The sequence below is a fragment of the Anabrus simplex genome, chromosome 11 (genome assembly GCF_040414725.1).
Source record: "Anabrus simplex isolate iqAnaSimp1 chromosome 11, ASM4041472v1, whole genome shotgun sequence".
NCBI classification, from domain to species: domain Eukaryota; kingdom Metazoa; phylum Arthropoda; class Insecta; order Orthoptera; family Tettigoniidae; genus Anabrus; species Anabrus simplex.
The window spans coordinates 96,134,945-96,158,234 of record NC_090275.1 but is presented as its reverse complement, the minus strand read 5'-3'; the positions used below and the strand labels follow the sequence as shown (position 1 = coordinate 96,158,234).

Here is a 23,290-nt window from a genome sequence, read left to right as displayed (position 1 = left end):
TCTAGATTTATACAAATTGTAGTTTTCCTTTGTTGTTTATTTTAATATTTAGTAAATAATTATCAACTATCAGAATAACTGAAATCAATTGATCAGGGTTTCCCTTAAACTTCCTTTTCATAGCTAGTTTGAACTATGTATGCAAGTAATTCCATAAATAAGGTACTCTTTGTTACTGTTACGTTCTTTTTCTGGTTTGGACCGTGCTGTTTTATGTACCTAATGTACGACATTTCAAAATAGATTGCAGTATAATCTATCAAGCAATTCAAGTACCCCTACTTGATCTGAGCATGTCCCCCCACAGCTAAAATCTACTACGAAGCTGGTCACTTTTCCTCGCCTTATATCTTCTCTCCAAACCTAGGCTCCTGCGAGCCCCAGGGACATCTTTGGAAAATCTGGAACATATCTCTCGCTCGGTGTTCAGATGGGAAATTTCCCTTACTGTTCTGTAACTATTCTCAGAATATTCTAACTGTGCTGTGTTTCCATGGTTTGACGTGCAAACTGGTCATTTGTGTATAATAGTCACCCAAGAATTGCTAATTTTGTAGCCTTCCTCTAAAGTCATGTTGTTCAGGTGTTTCTTTATTTCTATAACCTCTTTGATTTTTCTTTCAAAATTCTGGGATACGGCTGTTAAAATTTTAGTTTTATTATCAAGCAAGTGACCGTGCGGTTAGGGTTGCGCAGCTGTGAGCTAGCATTTAGGAGACAATGAATTTGAGCCCCACTGTCGGCAGCCCTGAAGACGGTTTTCTGTGGTTTCCCATTTTCACACCAGGCAAATGCTGGGGCTGTACCTTAATTAAGGCCAAGGCCACTTCCTTCCCACTCCTATCCCTTTCCTATCCCATCGTCACCATAGGACTTATCTGTGTCGGTGCAACGTGAAGCAAATTGCAAACAATTTTTTTTTTTTTTAAAGTGTTTTATCAGGTGAAATTTCGTGGTTTGTCTTGGAGGAATGTGTAGCTACATCTCCTGAATGTAAGCTCACATCTATGCGTCCCTAACTGCATGGCCTACTCGCTTAGTGGATATGATAATTGATGAGGGAATTTATCTTACCACCCAGAAAATATGCTCAAATTGTATATAGATGGAGAGATTTTTAAATGATTTGACAGAGATTTTTATAGAAATGTGGAAGGGTTTTACAGGAGTTGTCCTACAAACCTGTACAGGTCATTATATCTCTACATTTTGACGTAGCATACATCCATAGTTTCGGAACCGTACCTAGACCATTGAACATTTCAAGAACATGTGAGTTTAAACAACAAGTGCGACATCAGCTTTCAATATATCATTTTAAAGATGGAACAACAATGTATCTAGCAACAAGAATCTCACTGTGGTATGATGTAAAGTGCGGCCATCTTGAGGTACTAAAATTCTGTGTTGTACAGCTACTAATAATTATTATAGCTCTGGAAGCACATCATGTAAGGTATTGTTTGATTCATCTCGGCAAGTTCTGCAAGTAAATGGCAAACAAGATTAAATAGTAAAACTTTGAGAAAATTGCGGTGCAAAAAATGTATATGGACAATAAATGGTTTCAAAATTATGGACAACACATTGGCTTATCAGAATACCAGAAGGTCCAAAATCGCCAGTGCCGAATTTCAATAGGCTTCTTGGGAGCGTCTCAAAGGTGAGCCAAGTTCTGTGCTTCTTGAGCTCATCCGAGCACATCTATTGCCCGAGTGATGGAAAATGGTTTGGAACTCCTGGGTATAGATACTATAATAATGGCCTCCGGAGAGGCCCAATGCGGGTCTTTTTCTAGTAGACGGCCTACAGGCAACCTGCGTGTCTGCGAGGATGGGGCCCTACCTAAAATGAAGACAGCACACACACCCAGCCCCTCAGCCAGACGAATAAACTAATTAAGGTTAAAATCCCCAGCCTGGCCGGGAATCGAACCAGGGACCCCTTAGACCAAAGGCCAGCATGCCAGCCATTTGGCCATGGAGCTTGTGCAAATTTTTTTTAAAGAAATAAAATGTCATTAATAAAATTTTATACCATACGGACTAGATTCTTCATTCTGTAATAATTCTCTGTACGTGCTCTGCATCAAAACTGTAACCCCGACACAGCCCTGATCAAATTTTTTAAAAAGTACCTTATTTTTGGAATTACAGTACACTATCTACTGTTAGAAGAATGCCTTGCATGAGTAGGCTACAGTAATGTAAGGCTGTTAAAAGGTAGCATATGGTAGTAAAAATAAATAAAATCAGAATCATCACTTGTTTATAGAAGACTGACATAAGAAGTTTCATTATTTCAGCTACTTTAAATAAAATTATAAATCAAGTAATAATTATAATAAAATACTGGATAAGGTTCACTTTTCATTTGGTGCTATACTGCTACAGATGATACAAAGCACTGCATGGAGATATTTTCTCTATGCTCATCAGGTTTAATTTGTGTGTGACTGTGGTTATAAAATTACGAATAAAAAAGAAAGTGCTCAGTTTTGGTCGTGTTATCAAATTAAATTAGACTGTTACTTCATTAGTAAATTGCATATATAATCTGAGAAAATTTTATCATAGTCTAAAGAAGCTATTTTATTAAAAAATTGAGCTTAATAGAAACACACAAAATAGCAATTCAAATTTTAGATCTTTATCCTCAAAGTTGCCCGTCCACAATCCACACCAAAACTAATGAGAGGACCTGACACAAATGTTGTAAGGTGATATGGATTGAGTGCATAGATCAGAGGATGTATGCAAAATACTTGGATCTGAATCCTTGTATTTAATGTTCAAGTTCATACCTTGCTTCTTTACAATATGAAGCTCTGGAACAGTAGAAGATAATGCACTCATTTTCTGTGGATTTAACCATCCAGCATCATTTTCCAAGGAAAGAAAAAATGTAAAAATGAAAGGAAGTTTATTAAGCAGAGGGATCCTACTGAGATGATGTAGCAAAAATGACAAAAATAAAAATGAGATTTTGGTACCTTAAATACTCCAAACTTCAGGGCTCTGCATGCAGAATGTCTGACCCATTCCTCTAGATCACTATAGTGTTTTCTCTTAGATAAATTGGGAAGGCTTATCAAACTAACACTAAACTACATGCTTCCATCTATGACAGGTTTGAAGTAAATCTGGTGAAACAGAAGTAGACCAACGATCTATCTTATGCCCAGGTTAAAAACGAAGTGGGAGTCACAAATAGCCTCCTTTAATGAAATTTGCTATGATCGGAGTAAATACTGAGAGGGGGGGGTGTACTTGTGCAGTGCAATATGATTAAGAGACTAGACTTTGTAGAGGGAGGGGTGTGGAGAGGTAAAGAAGTTGCTATAAGGGGCAATCAAAAAGTTTCCATTCAGCAGCTGTACAGCCCTTAATCAGGATGTCAATTAGGCAAAATAACTGAGCGTTGAGGCGCTCATCCCACCGATTCATCAGGTTGAAGAACCCTATGTTGTAAAACGCTGTGTCCTGCTGCGTGAAGTCCGTAATCGCCTGCTACACATCCTCATCCAACAGGAAGCATCGACCCTGCCAAGCCTTTTTGAGGGGACCGATGGCGTGTTAATCACATGGGGAGAGATCACGACGATCACGACTATACGTTGGGTGCTAGTGTCTCCCACTTGAGTTGGCGTACCGCCTGATTTTTTCCGTAATGGATGAGGCTGGAGTAATGAACCGGTTACCACCACCTCTGCCTGTTTTTTCACTATTCTTCTCTCAACACTCTGAGACTGTTCACACCTCTACTCTCCACTGCTTCCTATACTTTGGTTATCCACCTTATCCCTGGTTTCTACCTCGCCTACCATTCCGTTATTGCTCTAGGGGTTTTTGCTATTTCCATCCTGCTGATGTGACCAAACCACGTCAGTCTGCTGGTTCCTATTCTGGCATCTTGTATCGAACACGACCCACACGACCCCACCATTCCACAACAGTGGTTTTCGACAAACATGCCGCCCCATACAGTCTTCATTCGCGATGGATGTCCACTAGTGTTTGTCTTTTGGCAGCCAAGAACAGAATAACAGCACGTTGGTCCTGTTTGGATGCATTTGGTAATAACGTTGCCATAGTTCACACGGCTGCATTTAGCGCACGCTCCTCGGCATATCACGACTGCCACACTAATCCCTTTGCCTACATGCCCATGCATTGCAGTCGCACTACCTTGCATATTACAAGTTATAAATCTACCTTGCATATCCGATGCAGCGAAGCTCTCAAACGGAAACTTTTTGATCTTGCCTTATAGAAGTATGCAAGAGGGTATAGGAGGTTGATGCAGGAGAGAGTGGGGCCTTTAGACACATCATTACCAGCTTGCGTATGTATCCATTTTTAACGGTCCTGCAGAAATCCTTAAATCACCCGTGAGCACACAAACTTCGGCTACCTCAAAAGGAATTTTCTCGAGCATTGAAAATATTCCAATACAATTTTAACATGATTAACATCAAACTTAACACTAATATATGCCTATCTTCTTCTTTTTCTTCCACACCCTCAGTCAGACTCCGTTCCGGGTGGGGTAATGAACCAGTGACCACCACCTCTGCGTGTTCTTTCACTATTTTTCTCTCAACACTCTGAACCAGTTCACACCTCTACTCTCGACTGCTTCCTCTACTTTGGTTATCCACCTTCTCCCTTGTTTCTACCTCAGTCTTGTTCCAGTCACCTTCCATTCCATTATTGCTCTAGGGGTTTTTGTTATTTCCATCCTACTAATGTGACCAAACTACATCAGTCTGCTGGTCCCTATTCTGTTTGTAGCTTCTCTATCCCCAACCATATCTCTGTGTTCCTTAGACAGTCCTTGTTAGTCTTCCCAAGTATGCTTCTAAGGGACTTTATTTCCACTTCCTGGACCATGTTTTCCTCTTTGGTTGTTGTAGTCCATCTTCCGTTCCATATATCCAAACAGGGACAAGAAAGGTCTTGTATAAAACCTCTTTGCATCGTTGTGGGACCTTTACCTATAGGCCTACGAAGTTTGTACTTTGTAGTATGTGAAATTTTTCAGAAATACATTGAGTGAATGCACAGAAAAAATCTACTACTTTTAAGATGCAGTGTCACTTATTAACAAAAATGATAATAAAAATACAATCTTCTAATTAATAACAAACATAACACTGCAAATTAAGCCTTTCACCTTCCTAAGCTTAACAACAAAGTTTCAAACAAGAAAACTAAAATGTAATGCATGTTGGGCGTTCTGAAAAAGACTTTCCTTTAAATGTGAAAACTAATTGCTCAGTTTAAACCAAATTATTTTTATTATTAATTTAGACTATATTAATTTTCTCATAAAGTTTTAATGAAGCTAAAATTTACAAAAATAGAAAATTCTCAGTAGGGTCCCTCCTTGACAACAAACAACAATGTAAGTTGATCTTGTCCTGAATTACTGCATTAAGGCCTAAGTTTGGAATTTAATTTCAATTTGATTTCTTAACAATTGATGGCTTTCCTCCCTCACCTACTAACAGACGTCAGGGATACCGTTACACTGTGTGTTCAGACTGCCATGACACTTGCTCAGTTTGGTATTCCTTTGGCCTAACTGTAAATCAGATCTCTCTCTTCTTCTTCGGTGAGAAACTATTGCGTTTCTTTGGTATTGCTATATACATATCTATTAGTCTTCAAATCATAGTTTGACCTGTTATGATCCTTTTGTAAAATTGATTTTTGTATACCAGAGCAAAGAGAAATATAATATGTAAACTTTTTGTTTTAATGATTTTACTATCCAATGTATAAACAGTATTACTTATATATATAAATATATATATAAGAGTTTCTGAAAGGATGTAATGATTAAAACACAAATATTTTTGGCACTAAGTAAGATTTTCATATTTATGTTGTGCTTCCACTCAGTATGAATGAAATATGTGTATTAAAGACAGGGTAATGAAGTTCTATGTAAATTTAAGAAAAGGTGAAAGGAATTTGTGCAGATCATACTGTAACAAAAAGCAATTTAATGAACTTGACAATTACTTTAAGGTTGAAATGTAAACAATCAGTGAATTTCTAATGCTTAAGATTTCTTTTGCTAGTTACACAATGAATTAATTATCATATGGAGGACTATATTTCCTTTTGAGTAAACCAGGTAGCACGGTGAGAGCACGTTTCCTGCTAAAAGCTGCATAAAGTATGGTTTCAGATGAATGTACAAAAATTTAGTGGGAAAAAAAAAATCTTGTAAATCCTTCTTGTTACTGAAGGCTGGCCACAATCACAGTCAAGTCTGTACGATGTTTGGCTGTCCTCATCAGTCTACTGGAAACTAGTCCTGTCCAAGGTCCTCAGCCAAGAGCGCAACCTCTATGTCCATCATAATCAACTTAATTAGGTTGTACTTTTTCATTCCTCATAATATGCTTAAGGTAAGCTGTCTTTCTTTTCTTGATTGTACACATCAACATTCGTTTCCTCCTTGTGCATTTGAGTATAGCAGCATTGGAGGCATGGTTAGCTCACGAGATCTGTAACATCCTTCGGAACACCCACATCTCAAAGGAATTTATTGTCTTAATGGTGTTAAATTTCAGAGTCCATGTTTCAGTGCCGTACATAGCATCTGATGAAGTTGTGATGTGTTTCCAAGCGAAGCTTCTGTCATACAGTAGATTCCTCATTTTCAGAAAGCTAGTGCACGGGTCATTTCTATTCATACACAGATCTCTAAGTCCAGATTTAAGTCCTCAATAATCAAGCTGCCAAGGTACTTGCTCAACTGGTTCCTCATAAATGGTCATAAGAATGCGAGTGTTACGTGTTCTATACTTTTCAAATGAATGAAGGACTATTTTAAATGGTTAAAACTCTAGGAGCTTACAACCAGCAGAGCATGGGTGGAGACTGCCTACTTCTATTCCAAGCAATGGAAAGGAACAAACAAGTGATGAGAGAGGCAGGAACACAAAACAGGATAAACACGACAGATCAATTGGGGGGGGGGGGAATAGAAAAAGAGACAGGAAAACACAAGAGTATAACAGTGTTCTCCCTAGTTCCTTTTAAATGGGTGCAGCACTCTGCCATTTTTACAGACCACCCGGCTAACATAACGTAGATATGTGCTAGTTACATAATATTAATACAGTACATATTTGAGTCATTAGGTGTTCCAAATTAAAATTTAAGACTTTATTTAAATGATAAAACTTCACTACTAACAAAATAATTGCATCAATTTAATCAGAGTTTAAATGTTTAGCTTGATTATCACGTAGTGCCATGCACGAGTGGTGTCTGGAATCGCATGCAAGCACTCTATTCTGCCTGACGTCACAAACCCGTATGGCACTCCACAGCAACCGAGCAGTAAGCCCCAGTGTTACACGATTGCGAAAGAGCAGTAGAAGACTAGAAGTTCAAAATACTCCATTATGTCTTGTTCGTGATAATAACAGTAAAATACTTCGTAGTTCATTTTTGCAGTTAATGTTCACCTGTCTGATTGTTAATGCCCTGAGGGGAATAAATTGAAATTTTATCATATTCATTTTTATGTAATTTACCCTGCCCGGCTGACGAAAATTTCTGGGGAGAACACTGGTATAAGTAGAATCTTCACATCTTGGCACACTACGGTCTTCAAATAGATAGGCTCTCTTCTTATCTACCCAGTTGTTGTACATCCATTTCCTCTCAGCTCCTGAGAGATCATTTTTGCTTCCCAGCTTTCAGGAGGTAAAAAATTAAGAAACAGGGTCTGCATGAAAGATGAAAAGGAGGAATAGGAATTGGTGTAAACTCCGGTTGGAAGGTAGAACATGAATAGGAACACACAATAGAATAAACACAACAGGTTGGCATCGGATGAGGAAACAATATAGAAAGGGTGAAGGACAAATATGAAAACAAAATAAGGACAAAGATGTCTCATTTTCAAATTTTACAGTCTTCAAATAGATTGGCTCTCTCCTTATCAATCCCAGTTGTTCTAAATCCATTTCTTTTCTTCTTTGTACTTTTTCACATGATGTATGTTGACCAATTAGATTCCTTTTCACCTTTTGTGTGTGTCCCAGGTTCTTGAGAGCAGTTGAACAAAGTCAGATGCTGCAGGAAATATTAGATTAGGAAATGAAGTCTGAAAGGAGGTAGATGAATATCGTAACTTGAGTAGTAGAATAACTAACGATGGCAGAAGTAAGGACGACATAGAATCCAGACCAGCACAAGCAAAGAAGGAAGGCCTTTCTTAAGAAAAAATAATAATTGCTTACTTCGAGAATGAATACAGGAATTAGATGTTTTTGAAGACTTTTGTACGGAGCGTGTTACTGTTATGGGAGTGAAACATGGACACTAACTAGCTGAGAAAGAAAGAGAATAAAAGCTTTTGAAATGTCGTGTTACAAAAGAATGCTCAAAGTGAGATGAACAGATTGAATTACGAATGAAGAGATACCAAATCAAATTGGTGAGAGATAGATTTGGCTAAATTTGATGAGAAGAAGAGATAGAACAATAGGACTCATCTTAAGACACCCAGGACTTCTTCAGTTGGTTTTTGCAGGAAATATAGATGGTAAGAACGGCAGGGGTAGACCAAGGTATGAATATGACAAGCAGATTAGAACAGATGTAGGATGTAGTTGTTACATAGAAATGAAAAGATTAGTACAGGATAGGGTGGCATGGAAGCTGCATCAAACCAGTGTATTGACTGATGACTCAAAGAACTTTGCCCAGCAACGTATCCAAATTTTCTAGTTAAGCTAAGCCCAGTACTGCAGCTAGTCAGTCCAGGATAACTTACGACAAGTTAGCACAAGCTCAAATTTTAAGTACCTACTATAGTCTAACGAGAAGTCGTATGTATGCGACGTAAGGGGTGTGGAGGGTAAGCATGGCTGCTGCGCATGTGCCAATCTCAATTCTCAAGTCCTGACAAGAAACATCGGTTTCATCCGCGGTGATTCTTGTGAACTAAGGTGCTGCTGGTAGTGCAATTGCGCTCTAGTTACAGATTTACTGTAAGTACTGCATAATAAACAGTTTGATAATGACATGCATCTCTTTCAGAGAGCTTGCACTGTTTATCATCATGACTAATGTTTATAGCTTAGTGCAGTATCTGTTACTCGCGCTGTACGTACAAGCTGCCGCGACTTCTCATGAGACGCAGATAAGGAGTCGTAATTCATGCAAAAGGGATTGACATGTAGATTCAAATAAAAAAAGCAAGTGTGCCATTGGGAGTTATGTTGTAAATTACGGCCATTTGATGTTTCAATCGCAATAGGCAGCATCCAAAGTCATAAATGTTAGCGAAGCGACATCTATAGAGGTGCCAGTACTGTATAGAATCTGGTTCAAGTGGTCTTGCTGCCTGGTCTAATCACAGCGTAATATTTTCAATCTTCCCACATGCAACAAAAGGGTTTCTTCTTCTGGTTGACTTGTTCAGGACGTGCTAGTAGTCGTAGCAGTGGTGATTCTTGTTTTAAGAGGAAGTACATCTTGGGAATCATCCTTATTAACATTAATCAAAGGGAAAAGAATGGAAGAGGTCTGACACTTAGAAGAATGAGGGATGGCACGCAGCTGTGAGGTTGCATCCGCGAGATAGTGGGTTCGAATCCCACTGTTGGCAGCCCTGAAGATGGTTTTCCGTGGTTTCCCATTTTTACACCAGGCAAATGCTGGGACTGTACCTTAATTAAGGCCATGGCTGCTTCCTTCCAACTCTTAGGCCTTTCCTATCCCATCGTCGCCATATGACCTATCTGTGTCGGTGCTACGTTAAGAAGCCACTAGCAAAAAAAAAAAAAAAAAATGAGGGCATTGGTATAAGGAAGACAAAGACCACGCAAGTTCTGAAAATGAAGGAAAGTCTAAGTCTGGCAAACCTAATACTGTTGAGGTTGGGAGAATTCACCATTGAAGGTCAGATGGAAAAGATAAAAAAAGTGAGGAGACTGCCACAAATATCTGCTAGAAACCTAGTGGTCATCAACTCGTTCTCCCAAGTTTAGAGGTCCTAGGGATCGCCCTTTATGACACAACAGTGGATATCATGCATATATGCTACACTCCCTCACCCAAGGGGGCTATGCTTGGGATATACAGTACTATGATATCATTTATATGGAGTAGAGACCTGGGCTGTCAGATTCCTCTGTGAACAGATTATAGGCCTTTGAAATGTGGTGAAATGGCGTATGGGTTTTAGTGCCGGGTGCAGGTCTTTTGATTTGATGCCCGTAGGCAATCTGCGTGTCGTGATGTGGATGAAATGATGATGAAGACGGCACATACACCCATCCCCCGTGCCAGCGAATGTAACCGATGATGGTTAAAATTCCTGACCCTGCCGGGAATCGAACCCGGGACCCCTGTGACCAAAGACCAGCATGCTAACCATTTAGCCATGGAGCCGGACTTTGAAATGTGGTTACATAGAAGAATGCTCAGAATAGGCTGGACAGATTTTGTAACCAATAATGAAGTGTTACGGTGAGCTAGAGCTGTAAGAGAGGTAACTTAAAGGTCCATCTTTTCAATACAAATAAATGTTATAATGATTAAGTTACAACATGTTTACTTGGGACTAGTTTCAGTGCTATTTAGCGTCATCTTTAGCCAAAATGTGAGAAATAAGCATTGGGTACATACATACATCCATACAAACATATACATTGCACAAAATATTATAACATTGTGCTTAAATAAAAGTAATCAATTCCCATAGCATTGAAACTAGTCCCAAGTAAACATGTTGTAACTTAACCATTATAACATTTATTTGTACTGAAAAGGTGGACCCTTTAAGTTACCCCTCTTACGTTCTAAGTTCAGTACGGATATAAGATGAAATTCTTAAATTTAAATGAGCTAGAGCTGAGCGTGAACTGGCAAACATCATCAAAGCCAGCAAACAGCTTATTTAGGCCACATTCTACAAGGTAGAAAGTACAGGCTTCACTTCATATTGCAAGGAAAGATAGAAGGAAAGCGAGGATTGTGTAGACCACCGATGTCATGGATCCAAAACATCTCAAAGACAGGACTTGTATCAACAACACCAAACAACTCTTCAAGTTACCTTGCTTACAGCAATTTTGCCATCCATTTGTTTGCTGCATTTCAAGTACTCTTCAGTGAACATACTCCATTATTATGATTGTTTACATTTCAATTGCTTTTGCAAGCCAATTGATTCTGGAAGCTAGTAATATATTAATAGAAACTATATTACAAGAACAAGAGACATCTGTTTTTGCATTTCTCCATTGAACTGTACAGCATGTTGCTATATTCAGAGAGCATGTTTAGATAGTGAGTATAATTAACTTCTGAAATGTATATTTAATGTAATGATGTTCCAAGTAACTATATAATACAAAAGAAAAAGGTACTATTGTAAATAGCAAGTATATTATCAAAACTTTCCAGAGTTATTAGTATGTACATAAATAATAATTTTTGTTAGAGATATTAAAGTAGGTCCAAGAAATAATTAAATTTCATTGACTTCTCTAGTAATTGAGTAATGAGACTGTAGCTTCTGTACAGCCTATTTTTAAACAGTATCTCCTGATATCTGTGTCAGAATTTCTGTATTTTAATGTAAAATTGTTCTGTATTAATGTTACTTAATGTAATTCTGTTGTGCCATATCGTCAAAGCAGAGCTGGGTAACAAGTCATTTTTAGATATCTTTTTGAGCTCTTTTGACAATTTCATTTTGTCTTTTTAAATGTATTTATTTAGAATGTTAGTTACATCAACAATAACAAAAAAATATATACTATTTATTTAATGTGCATTGCAATGACTGGAAAATGATTTATTTTCCTTTAAAAAAATGTCTAAATTCCTGATGCACATAAACCAAGGGAACTGCCAATTCTCCATTTTTAACCCTCTTCCCATCCCTTCCATCTTTCTAAGTATGTGTAAAAATATTCACATTGTTTCACTATTTCATAATTATATATTTCCTGCTGTGCCTACAAATAGATCAAATTTAGAGTGAACATTCTTCCAAGGAAGTTATATGGAAATAAAGAAAGTATGAAGGAAGCGCAGAGATGATGTACAAGATGTATTATTGCCCCATAGTGACACATACGACAGAGACCTGGACATTGACGATAGACAGGAGAATAAAATACAGGCCAGTGCAATTAAATTTTAAGAAGTACGAAAGGAAAAACAACAAAGGACAGAGTACAAAATTAGCATGTCGGGAAGAAAACTGAAGGAGAAAAGCTTTCGGACAGAATAGGGAGAAATAAATTGAAATGGTCTGGATGTGTTAAAAGGAGGGAGCCCTTTGAGTGGGGTACGTAGACGAAGAATACACCCACGGTGTCCTCTGCCTGTTGTAAGAGGCGACTAAAAGGGTAACAACCTTGGCGCCGACATAGATTGCGGCTTGGCATCCTGTGTTGGACTCCCTGTGGATGGGAGGGGCTGAATACCTTCACAGCTAATCCCTGCCTGTCATAGAAGGCGACTAAAAGGGTCATGTGACCATCGGTCCCCTCTTTATTTCTTTTAATTTATTTTTGAGGGTTAGTTGTAGACCGATTCAAAATTCTTGATGTGCATGCTGTTCCGAGATGGGCCGCTTACGTGTGCGACAACACCCGAAAGCCCGCTCATGAGCCCCCCCCCGGGAAGCGTACAAGTGGGAGAGCCATTTACCCGAGCAGTAGTATCCGCCTGACAACACAGGTTTCCGCACAGCCAAATGCCGAAAGGACATATTATTATTATTATTATTATTTTTGGTTTTTAATTTTTTTTCTCTATATTTATTACTCTGTACACATTATGGATGCCTTTGCTGGCAAGATGTAGTGTTTATAGTGCAGTGTGTCTTCTGGTATGGGCTAGAGCAATTTTGTTACTTCCATCTATCTGTCTCTGTCTTATCCTTGGCTTTGACAATGTGAAAGTGACTGCAGTATGAGCGATGCTAGTAATGCCATTCCTTATGCAGCCAGTCCCTGCTATGTACGTATGTTGGGTATTCAGCCCGAAGGCTGGTTTGATCCTCTGCAGCTCCGCCAACAGCTGTCATAAATAGCCTAGGCGTCACTGAAGAGGCGTACTCCCTGCTATGAATTGTGTGAAAATGTTGCTCATAGGGTCATTTGGTGCATGCATTTGAGTGGGCTTGGCAGACTGATATATAATCGCAACTCCTGGCTCAGTGAGGAAAGCAACGGAAACTACCTCACTCCTCATTTCCCTAGTACACCTCTTCAGTGATGCCTAGGCCATCTATGACAGCTGATGGTGGAGCTGTTGAGGATCCAACCAGCCTTAGGGCCAGGGACTGAATACACATGGCCAACATTGGACCACTCCATTCAATTATGCAAAGAAAATTACCTCAAAATAAGCAGATTCAGTGAAAAATGAAGATGTTTCGGGTCTTTAAAATAATCCACCCGGACAATGGTCTAAAAAAGAAAAGAAAAAGAAGACGTCTAGTCACCTTATCATAAGAAATAAATGCCCTCAACTTATGGCATGTGTAAATGACAAAATAAAATTATTTATTTGTCTTGAACACTGATTTTTAAGTGCAAAACCAAGTGAGTTAGCCACGTGGTTAGGGGCCCACAGCTGTGAGCTTGCATTTGGGTTCGAGCCCCACTGTTGCCAGCCCAGACGATGGTTTTCTGTGGTTTCCCACTTTCTCACCAAGCAAGTGCTGGGGCTGGACCTCAGTTAACCCCACAACCGCTTCCTTCCTGCTCTTCGCCCTTTCCTATCCCATTGTTGCCGTAAGATCTATCTGCGTCAGTGCAATGTAAAGCCCAGTTGTCATAGTATCAGTTTAATGTTTACAGTTTCACTTTAATTTATATGTTCTTTAACCTACAGTACTTTCTTGAAACTAAAAATCTAGTAACACACATTTCTCCATTTGAAAATATCACTTCTGTGGTAAAAGGCTCCAAAATAGTAACATTACTAATGCTCAAAAATGTTTAATTCTTAGTTTTCCATCTCTAGTATTATTTGAACAAAGTCCTAGAAAATAAAGTGCAATGGGACAAGTTGTCGATGTATTAGTTTTGAAAGAAGAAATACATCGGACACAATTCGCCATGAGGCATTTCAAGTCGGTCAAACATCACCTAGTAGCTCTTTTGAGAGAGAGAAATGCATTTATTTCTGCTTCCCCCATTTGGAAGTTGGCAAAAAGACAAAGCTTACATGAAAATATTATTAATAACTACTAGGGATGTTTATAATATGTCCATAAATGATAAGTATACTATATTAAAGCCTACTTAATACAGTAATTAAAATATGTGTATCAGTCAATAATTTTGAAATCCATGAGGGATTCCTCATAGGACAAAGATGTAGCTAAGAGTATAGATGATTTTAAACTATTGCTAACAATCCTTTCAGAGCTGCTAACCCAATGTCCTTAATAAATTGGTTATGCAAATTAATTTTCTTACAAAATTTGTGAAATGTGTGAGTAATGGTGCCTCGTACTCCTATCATCAATCCTAAAACATCTAGAGTCTAGATGATATTTCTTGGCATAGTATGGGATTGTAGGTTCTTATATATCACATTTATTTATTAATTTATTTATTTATGTATTTATTTATTTATTATGGCTTCTTTCATGTGGCGAAGTTAGGGCACACAACCCTCTCTTACACTTAAACACAATACAACAAATAATATTAAGGTTGCCTATTACTAATTATACTACTTATGCTATTTCCTAAATTAAGCTTAAGTTACACACCCACATAATATGCAGCTTAGGTGGTTGAGTGGATGATGCTTCGGTTCTAATTGTGGGATCTATTATGAACCTTTTACTTGAGCCCGGTGGTATAGCTATCATGTCAATCCGCCAGCTTGACCCTGTCTGAGACGATCCATTTACCTCCTTCTCTCAGGGCTTCGTCACTCATAGGTCGTATACGATGATGTCATAAATTCCGTAGGGTGTCATTAAATGGACAGGAACCCAAGACGTGACCAAGTGTTTCAATCTCACTGGCAACGGCGACAATGGTTATTGTCTTGGGAACTGCCAGGTAATGCATGAATTGGAACGACATTTGCTGTCAGTTTTATGGCATTTCTCCAGTCGCTACTGGTTAAACCTTGGGGGTTCTTTTACCCACTGATTGGCTGGTGTGTACTCCTTATACAGTATAACACCCTTACCCTTTTGTGGTAATTCACACCAGGCATCAAATTCTTTCTCATGGAATTGTCGTAGGAGCGAGACCTTGACTGATTCAGTATTCAGGAGTAGGCCAGGTTTTTTGAAGCACTTCTCTGTTTCTGTATGGAGGTCTCTGGTATGGTTAATGTGTATATTGTTGGATCGTTGGAATACTTGGCATGCGTTTATGTGCTGTAGATAGGCCTCCCAACCACACTGAAAAGACCGAGTCCTTTCTACTTTTTGTTGGAGTAGAGATCCTCCCGAAAGTCGCAACGGTCTCTACAGGCCTGGTACCCTCTGTGGAGCGTGGCCCCGTTCAAGAAGGACTTGAACTCGCTGCAGGTTCCCGGAATAAGTGGACCCTTCCAAACACCACATTTCTCGGCAGGGTGAACCTGTGAGATTCGGTGCTGGGCTCTTCCCTGTTTGCTCGCCGCTACTAAGGGAATCCTTGTTAGTTTCTTTTCCTCCGCTTAATAATATGCTTAAATTCAACTGGTAGTCTCGCCTGCTCTGAGGTCGTGTTTGGTTTGTGCGTATTGCACAAAATGTTCAGTCGCTGCACACACAGCACACACTTTCAAGCTTGGTCGCGGGGCAAGGACGGCGAACCAGCACCAGCAGACACAAAGACGCTGCGCAGACCAACCCTCCCATCTCACACTCTCTCGGTGGTGGTGTCGATAGGTCCAGCTCCACCGAGGTGAAACTCTTTTCAGGAGACGCAGCAGCGGCTGTGGCCGCACGAACCGCAATGCTCCCATCCTTCGAATGCAATGTCATGTTCAGTTTTAGCAACCGACCCTCAGCCAAGCGTGGTCCGGGAACGTAATCCATGGACCGCAATGTGCGTTTGAAATGTCGATGTTCATGAATCCTGCAGTTCACATGTGGACGCGCCATTTGCTGCGTTCTTCATCGACCTACGAGCCGAGTGATCCACCGTTCAGGGTTGTTTTCTTTCATTTTCAGTCGTTTCATGGGTTTCTCGTCACAGAGCTAAGAAGTGTTTCGAGCATGGGCGTTGCGTTCATTTAAGACCCGCCCACTGGGCCGAAGCCGCGACGGGTCCCCTCGTGTTATCTCCGCTCCACTAAGCGAGGGAGGTAGGTACCCAATGCCGAACATCTGCATAGACGGAGACCCGGCCACGCGGACCACGACACTTCCGCTGTCGGCCATGGACTGAGCCACCGCTTACAGAGTAAGTACGGGACTCGCCTGAGCTTGCAACAACGGGCTTGGCAGGAGTCTCTATCCTCGAGGGAGCCTCGCCGGAGGAGGGGACCGCGTGGAGCGATCCGACTCCTCCTTCTCAAAATGTTTTTTGATAAAACAATTTCGGTAATGATCCTTGCACAGATTTACCTACGAAAACCTTGTTACAACTTTTACTTCCTCTAAATAATCAAGTTTGGTCATCTTTCCAGACACATCGGAAACTGCGTGAAGTAGAACCCGCGCACCAGTCCGAAGACCTCACTAAATCATTCAATTGGTAGTAGCGACGGGCGGTTTGTACAAAGGGCAGGGACTAATGCTGTCTGGTGTATCTATTGGAAGCTGAAGAACTTCTTTCGAGATGCTTTTGCTAAGTGTGTCAGTATCAGTTAGGAAACTCGCAGGTAATGGATGTAAAGGTGTAGTGTGGAATTTGTAGATCAAAGATGGGCAAATGTAGGTTGACAGCACATTAAATTTCTGGTGGAGTTGCAGCTAATGAGTCTAATTTACTCTTAAGTTTTTCCATCGTTAATTTAGCATCAAATACGGTAGCATTGAGATAGTTTACTCTGAGGTAGCGGATTGTCTCTGCAGCAGTTATAGATTTAATTTCATTGTAACCATCTAATGTTAGAGATTTGTAGGTAGGACTTTCTTTTACTATGGGATGAATTTAGATTTGTTGACATTGATTGTTAGGCCAATTTCTTCAAATCTCTTGATAGCCATTTCAGTGATCTTTCTAGCTGAAGTGTCGATTTTTTGCTACAATCAACGTTAAAAATTAAATAATTGAAGTTCAACCAATTCAATACATAAAAGAAAGAAATGTAGTAATTACATTCTTATTTAAATGGGACCGGTTTCGACCCTAGTCCAGGTCATCGTCAGCCGTAAAAACAAGTAGGCGAAATCACACAATGTTTATGAATATTGGAGAAATGGGTCAGTTTCACACTCTGTCAGGCACAAAGTCACAACATTATCAAATAATATATGAAGATTATAAATAAACTTGAAGTCGCAGACGAATAGATTTGTAGAAGCAAACCGCCAGTTCCCGGTGATCAGCGCGGCACATTCAAGGTCATGCGCTGCGGTCTCGAACGCCAAAGTAGAGTGGAGAATGTCTTGAAGGTCCAATATTTGTCTCGGTTGTGGGAAGTTAAGTACGTAATCACCGGGAACTGGCGGTTTGCTTCTACAAATCTATTCATCTGCGACTTCAAGTTTATTTATAATCTTCATATATTATTTGATAATGTTGTGACTTTGTGCCTGACAGAGTGTGAAACTGACCCATTTCTCCAATATTCATAAACATTGTGTGATTTCGCCTACTTGTTTTTACGGCTGACGATGACCTGGACTAGGGTCGAAACCGGTCCCATTTAAATAAGAATGTAATTACTACATTTCTTTCTTTTATGTATTGAATTGGTTGAACTTCAATTATTTAATTTTTAATGTTAATAATTTCAATACGGAACAATGAAATTTTTATCTTTAAACAATCAATGTATCGTCAGCAAAACCTAGAATGGTTACGTTAGGAAGACCCGGCATTATACAATATCCATGTTCTTCTTGGAACTCTCTTGATGAAAGTTCTTCTAAAATGTGGTCACTTGCAATGTTATAAAGTACTGGTGATAAAGGAGAACCCTGCATTATACCTTTATTGGGAACAATTGGTTTGGTCTTCTTGTGATGGGATTCTATTTGAGTAGTATTATCAGACTGTAGTGCCATTATTAGATCAAACAGTTTTGATGGTAGGGCGGGAGAGGAGAAGGCATTCTTCAAGTGTTTATGCCCTACGTTAGTGATATCCAGGAAAACCAGGTTACAATCGACCTTTTGGTATTTGGCTGATGTCGGAATAGATTCCAAGATGGAAGTGTTGATATGAGTGCCAGCAGAGTTTGTGAAGCCACGTTGGTTGTCATTAAAGCTCGCGTAGCTATAGCTACGTAGTCGTGTATCTAATATGCGCTCTGTTATTGGTCTCCAGTTATCTAGATCCATGGGGTCTCCTCCCTTATGGATAAGTACGGTTCTATCTCTCTTAAGAATCTTGGGCACCAGTGTTCTTGTTAACATGGTTGTTGCAATCAATGCTATAACTTCGTAACACGTGTCATGTTTAAGTGCCCTCATCAATATATGATCTGGGTCAGGGGATGTGTCAATGGCTATTTTCTTGATTGCATACTCTACTTCTTGTTGAGAAATGAGAGTGTTCATTGTATCTTCTAATTCTACATATTCTGCTTCAGATGAGTGTGAAGTAACACGAGAGGAAAAGTAGTGGTGTATTTTATTTATATCTACCTTGCAAACCTCTTTAATGTCACTGATTGGCGCACGTACTGTTTTTCGTCTCTGGTTGTAGTATAGGAATTGAGTTTTTTGGTATTCATACTTCTCACGGTGCTTTAATCTATCTCTCTTGGTCGCCCTTTCTGGATTGCTTGATTGCGTAAATTTACGTCGATTATTAAGTAACTCTTTTCTCCGCCGTATCTCATAAAATTTAACTACTGGGTGTTTTGGACCGGGAAGCTGATGCACGGCTTTGGATAAGAATTCCATGAATTCTTTGACATGATTACAGAAGCATCGTCATTACCGATATTCTGGAATTCCAACTTAAATTTTTCCATCGCTTCTTTGTATGTCTGGTGTGTTTTGATTTTGTATAAACGTACTGTGATTCGTTATGTCTGGCATGTTAATACTTTCATTGATATTACCTGGACACAAGATATCACTATCATTTGAAAGGAGTGCACGACCACTTCTTGCTGATTTTCATTTGGGCTGCTTAGCTAACAGTGCAGTTCTATGTTCTTGTGGATGAGATCAGCTTATGTGGATGCTCACTCCTAGCTTCCCTTTATAGAGTTTACCTCAATGTGGACAGGCTGTGCCATTAACAGCTTCATCCGTGGTAATCTGAGTCGTCGTGTTAGGTGATTCGTCCAAAGGTTCCATTTCAGGAGGTTATAGCCCCCTTATTCGCAAGAATGGAATTAATAATGGCACAGCATTTAATATGGCCGTATATAGTATATTAACTTATGGTGTTATGATCACTAATATTACCAACTGGATCATTTGCACAAATCACCGTAGAAAATGAAATCTTAAGAGACATAAAACGGTATAAAATCACTGACCATATGATAGGTAATACGGACATGGGACCTCGCTGGACTTGGTTAAAGGAAATGGACACTTGAGCAGTCAGATTTTCATTCATTGTTATGTCTTGATGGTGTGACTGAGGATATTAAATAGGCCTTTAATTGAACACATGAGTACTTATCAAATAAATATTGAAATGAAATGGCGTATGGCTTTCAGTGCCGGGAAATCCCAGGACGGGTTCGGCTCGCCAGCTGCAGATCTTTCTATTTGACACCCGTAGGTGACCTGCACGTCGTGATGAGGATGAAATGATGATAAAGACAACACATACACCCAGCCCCCATGCCATTGGAATTAACCAATTAAGGTTAAAATCCCCGACCCGGCCGGGAATCGAACCCGGGACCCTCTGAACCGAAGGCCAGTACGCTGACCGTTCAGCCAACGAGTCGGACAAATAAATATTAAAATGTAAATTTAAAAAGTCGAAATCAATTGCGTATCAAAACGTAACCTGTACAAATATTATGCACGGCCATGGTAACAATAATTAAACGTAAACATACATATGGTATTCACAAATATTCTGTTCTTCATTCCTCAATTTTGAATAAGTAGGTATAATTCTACAGTTAAATATCAACATTTCTTTTAAAAGAAAAAGCAAGAGAATTTTGTTAAGAAGGAAGCCATACTTTCCAGTGTCAACTCAGTTAAATGTAAATTACAAGCTTTTCAGTCTAACACACAAGTTGAATATAAACATTACACTATAACAAGTCTGTAAAAAGAAACTAGCGATTACAAATGTCAGGGGAAGGTAAGTAAACCACATGACAACTCTGATCAAGCAGGTTGCCAACTCAATAGCATGTGAAAATTATTTCTTAAAACAAATTTATATTGTTTCGTGCCAGCCCCATGTAGCCCCTTTTGGTACTTCCAGAGAGGGGCTGGTGACTCACACGACCTGGGATCTCCCAGCCAGCTTGTAGGGTGGGGCCGGCCATTCCGTGTATTGTTCTTTTCGGCTGGCTTACTTGTGAGTTTTTCAGAGATACAACGGGAATGTTCTGCCTCGAGTGACATCGCGAAATTTCTGGCTCAAATCACGCAAGCTATAAAAAGGGAGCTAGCCGCGGACAGTCAGTCAGCGTTGGGGTTCGGTTGCTGGGCTGAGACCAACAGAGGTGTTGGCTGTTGCTAGTGTCTCGAGGTCTGAACTAGGAGCTGTTGTGGTGTTGGAGAGACCAGTGAGTAGATGGGCTGCAGATGACTGAACGGAAGATTGTACTGTGTGTTTGTGTATTTGTGTGGACTGAGGCTCAAGCGAGGGAAGCCACTATCACGAATGTGAAGGTAATTGGACTTGTGTAATGTTCGCTGTTCGGAGTATCGTCCTGCTGTTGAATACTGTTTAGTTGTTCACTGCATGTACGTGACTGAATTACTGGACTGTCTGTGGAATCGAACCAACGAACAGTCATCGTATGTTGTGTAGCCAGTGGCACTGTGTTCAAATCCAGCGATCTACATACAGCTGCTGTACGAGTTGACTCACAGCTGGTTAGAAGTGTGTGTGTGTGTGTGTGTGTTTATTAGGTCATACCAAAATAAATTAGAGTAACGAAACAGATGGAGTTTTATTCATAACAATATTTTAATTCAGTTTTAGAGTACGTCATTACATGGGATTAATTTCTTCTTCATACTAAACAAGTGGAGACAAAGCAGGACGTTATTAAGATACGTTCTAAAGTTTAGGTTCCTAAATATCAAACAGAGATAAACATAAAATATTATTTCTATACATATTTGAGTGTGACTTGATAGAATCTGATTATGTTCTTTTAATTTTAATAGTATTTTTATCCCTTGTTTAATGTTTTTTACAGGTATGTTGTAGTATAATATGTATTATTTAACCCGTATGTTCTACGGACTGAAGAGCTTTCAGGTTACATAAAACAAGAGAAAGCAAAATTCAAAGGAATAACAACACTAATTTTACTTTCAAATATTTAGTCTGAAAAAACACTCCCACTTTACTGCACATGCACAAATGCTCCGCGATATCTTTTTTTCTGGAATTTAGCAAAGAAAATCTTGGGATTGTGCATTAATTAAAATAGTGCTTCGTCTCAAACAATAGATCCAATTATACTATAGTGCTGTCTGGCCTTGATCTGTGTGGCATCAGTAGCACATCAGAAGTGTGAATCATATCAAGTACGGTTACAAGTTCTCGAAATCACTCGTTCGCAGTTGAAAAAAAGCAAATTTAATAGTAAATGCCAGGCATTTTGCACGGCATGTTCCTATGCAGCTCCAGACAGCACATTTGTTACAACACATAAGTGGAACTAGCGAATACAAATATCAGACAGTAGAAGGTTAGCGAACCACGACAATTAATAGTATTTTTATCCCTTGTTTAATGTTTTTTACAGGTATGTTGTAGTATAATATGTATTATTTAACCCGTATGTTCTACGGACTGAAGAGCTTTCAGGTTACATAAAACAAGAGAAAGCAAAATTCAAAGGAATAACAACACTAATTTTACTTTCAAATATTTAGTCTGAAAAACACTCCTACTTTACTGCATATGCACAAATGCTCCGCGATATCTTTTCATGAAGAAAGTGCAATGACAGAGAAAGTTGTACTCATATGAGAGGCAAAAAGCAAAACATGGCTTCAAAAAAAGCAAATTTAATAGTAAATGCCAGGCATTTTGCACGGCATGCTCCTATGCAGCTCCAGACAGCACATTTGTTACAACACATAAGTGGAACTAGCGAATACAAATATCAGACAGTAGAAGGTTAGCGAACCACGACAATTCTGACCAAGTGGGCTGCCTACACGTACTGTCGTGTGTAGTGAAGCACAAAAGAGGAAAACCGCTCAGAAGTGATCATAGGCAGTTGTGTGTGTGTGTGTGTTTATTAGGTCATACCAAAATAAATTTGAGTAACGAAACAGATGGAGTTTTATTCATAACAATATTTTAATTCAGTTTTAGAGTACGTCATTACATGGGATTAATTTCTTCTTCATACAAAACAAGTGGAGACAAAGCAGGACGTTATTAAGATACGTTCTAAAGTTTAGGTTCCTAAATATCAAACAGAGATAAACATAAAATATTATTTCTATACATATTTGAGTGTGACTTGATAGAATCTGATTATGTTCACAGGCTTGTACGTTTAAACACGAGACGTTGACGAGGTAGAGATCGGTACTACACACTCAGCGAATCACAACTCTTTCTTTCGTGGAGGCGTGGACATACTATGTTTACATATAGAAAGTTCGTGGATTCGTATCAGTCAGTGAACATGGTAGCTGGGTGCATATGGGTTAAGAAACGCATTATAATCTTCACATGCTGTTGTGTAGGCAGCCCACTTGGTCAGAATTGTCTCGTGTTTAAACGTACAAGCCTGTGCATCGCATGTGTCAGGGCAAAAATCTGAACTTCTGAACGAACGACTAAACCTAAGTTTATTGAACACATTCACAGTGCACTGCCTATGATCACTTCTGAGCGGTTTTCCTCTTTTGTGCTTCACTACACACGACAGTCCTACCTCTTGCTCCATTTCTCTTACTATGAATACTCACCAACTGCTGCTGCAGGATGCAACACCTTATCTCCACGCTGTACAGCTTGGGACTTTCCCCCACT

At 39.4% G+C, this 23,290-nt stretch overlaps 1 non-coding gene across 1 annotated transcript; it reads right to left on the bottom strand.

Moving 5' to 3' along the window:
• Nucleotides 1-16,015: 16,015 nt before the first annotated feature.
• LOC136883590 (5.8S ribosomal RNA) lies at nucleotides 16,016-16,170 on the bottom strand. The gene has a single exon (XR_011018854.1). It is a non-coding gene; the product is annotated as a 5.8S ribosomal RNA (ribosomal RNA).
• Nucleotides 16,171-23,290: the final 7,120 nt, after the last annotated feature.